Source organism: Babylonia areolata, chromosome 1 (genome assembly GCF_041734735.1).
Source record: "Babylonia areolata isolate BAREFJ2019XMU chromosome 1, ASM4173473v1, whole genome shotgun sequence".
In the NCBI taxonomy this organism is placed as follows: domain Eukaryota; kingdom Metazoa; phylum Mollusca; class Gastropoda; order Neogastropoda; family Buccinidae; genus Babylonia; species Babylonia areolata.
The window spans coordinates 65,591,197-65,594,308 of record NC_134876.1 but is presented as its reverse complement, the minus strand read 5'-3'; positions in this window follow the sequence as shown (position 1 = coordinate 65,594,308).

Here is a 3,112-nt window from a genome sequence, read left to right as displayed (position 1 = left end):
ACTCACATACACTCTCCACAATCAGAACTAGACAGTCTCACATCTAAAACACTCGTAACGTCATCCACACTGACAAATGGATCAGCTTCAACCATTGAACATGTTGTTGCAGATGGTACCACTTCTAATCGTTTTCTTAACCTCGAGCATGTCGGCGGTGACAACGTGCCCTGTGACACCGACTTCCAGACCTTCAAAAATCGTCGTACTTCAAACCGTATCAAACAACACGACGATGGTGATCCACTATCTCAGTCTTCTTCCACTGTCAAATCAAAAGGCTCACAGCGATGTGCTCTGAACACTTATCAAAACTAACAATCCCAGAAAGAACAACTAGGGTTCTAATTGGTGACTGTCATCAGATATATAAACCCCAGGCGGATCACAACCCCGGGTACCTATCTTTTTTAAGATTTTTGTACCAGGAATAACATGCACTGATCTGAAACAATGGCTTGACTCTTTGGGTGAAAACAAAAGTATTGAACTCGTCACTGTCCATGTCGGTGTTAACGACTGTACAAGTAGTAGCATCGAAGAAGACACATGGAACAAACTCATATCAAGCATTCACCGTGTTTTCCCCAGGGCATCCATTCACATGAGCTCCATTGTCCCAGCAAAGGGAAACCACAATTTCAACAACGCTATTTTCCCATCAAACAGAACCCTAGGATTCACCGAAAGAGGGAGAGAATGATGAATCCATCGGCGCCAACAGAATCACGACTGGAAATGGTAAACGGACTACGATTTCAGAACTGATGGAATTCCCATGTGTCTGTGGGCGGAATTTCTCCACTGAGCGTGGCATGAAGATCCACAGAACCAAAGAGGGTTGTATGAAGAATCTGAAGAATACTAAGCAGCGCACTGCACCAGCAGATAAGACGTCGGAAAACCAAGGCCAGGATTCAAACCACAGTGCCAAGGACATCTACGCTGATAATTCAGACGAATCATTTGTACAAGATCTTGAAGCCAAACGCCAGAAACTAAACTTGCCACCTGCAAGTGCAAAAACGGAATGGGAAGAGTTGGACCACAAAATAGTTCGAAAACTTGATGCGCTGATAGGAGAGAGCATCTTGGAACACAAGTTAGCCACCTACGGAGATATCGTGTACGCAACATGTCGGGAAACCTATGGAATGAAAGAACCAAAGACAAGAACACCTCCTCAAAAATCCAGGCGACGAGAAATGGGTTCCAGCTAGGCGTATGATGGCTCAGTGGTTAAAACGTCTGCCAGAAAAGGTGACTTAGTCCTGAAGTGGCGACGACCCTGGAGGCGCGGGTTCGAATCTGCTGAGGACCAGGAAAACAGATAAAAGAAAAGGCGGCAATACAAGGGCATCCAGGAGTCATGACCTGGGTGCGGCCCGGCCCCCTTAGAGTGTAAGGAGTTCAGAGCCGAAACACTTGACTGAGGGGGGGCTTCTTTGAATACCTCGTACTGTCCAGCTCTCCCTAGAGTTTCTTATCACTATCAAGCACATGTCATCGTCTTGGAGAACCAGTCATTAGTCATATCCATCCTTCATATCACCTTCAGATGGTACTCTCTATTCAGATCACATCCATCTGAGTAAAAAAGGAACTGCTCAGTTGGCCATCAATCTACAGCTCACTGGAAAGCGTCTTTCAGAAACTGAAGAGTTTCCTAACACTTCTCAGAAATCCAAAGAGTTGACTGGTTGTCATACAGACCACCGTCAACATGCATCTAGGCATCCTGTCAGTCAACTGTCACTTAATCAAGAAAGCCGGTTCCGCAGCAAACACATTCATCATGGTGGTCCATATCACCGTTTGAGGCCCGTTTTCTCTAACGGTCGGCCGTCCCAACCCCGCAAGTTTCCTGTTCATCCATTACAGGACCAGTACCACATGCCTACACAGCCACAACGCTTCAACCTTCCACCCGGTGCTACTAGAATGTATCAGGACCAGTTCCCCATCACACAGCCACGGCGCCACGACTTTCCACCAACCGTTCATCAGGACCACCCCCCATCATACAGCCACGGTGCCACGACTTTCTACCAACCGTTCATCAGGACCAGTTTCCCTTCACACAGCCAGTACGTTCTCCATCAGCCAGCCCCAGGAAACCCTACGTTGAGCCCAACATCACAGTCAACGGTCAGAGACTCAGTGCGGTGGAGCGGTTCACATACCTTGGCAGCACACTGTCACGAAATGCGACCATCGACGATGAAGTGAATGTCAGGATTGCAAGAGCAAGCGCAACTTTTGGTAGTCTCAATGCAAATGTCTGGAACAGAAGAGGCATTAGTCTTGAGACCAAGCTAAAGGTCTACAGAGCAGTAGTTCTCCCCACACTACTGTACACCTGCGAAACTTGGACAGTGTACCAACGACATGCCAAGAAGCTGAACCACTTCCACACAACATGCCTCAGGAAGCTACTGAACATCAAGTGGCAAGACAGGACCCCAGACACAGAGGTGCTTGCAAAAGCCACCCTTCCCAGCATCTTCACCATCCTGATGCAGTCCCAGCTTCGCTGGGCTGGACACGTGGCGCACATGCCAGACCATCGGCTGCCCAAAAGGCTCTTCTATGGCGAGCTGCAACAAGGGAAGAGATCACATGGAGGTCAGAAGAAGCGCTTCAGAGATACTCTGAAAGTCTCTCTGAAAGCGTTTGATATCAACCGTGACTCCTGGGAGGAATCTGCAGTGGACCGTGACAAATGGCGCGCTGCTGTGCACAAAGGCACCAAGTTGTGCGAGGCCAACAGGACTGCTGCAGCTGTTCAGAAGAGGCAGGCCAGAAAGTCACGGGCAAACAAGCTCCCTGACAATGGTATGCCTGTCTTTGTCTGCCCCAACTGTCAGCGAACATTTCGTACGCAGATTGGACTATTCAGCCATCTGTGCATTCACAGATAGATTCATGAGCATCCTCCCCCCCACCCCACCACCACCCTCCCCCATCCCCCAGCTGGATGACAACGATGGTCATCATCGATCTCGATGGACACACCACCACCACCACGTACGTGATAATGTACCAATTGTTCTTTTTATTGCTTTGTTACTTTTAATAGACTATTCCAGTTACTATTCTTATTCGTCGTTCT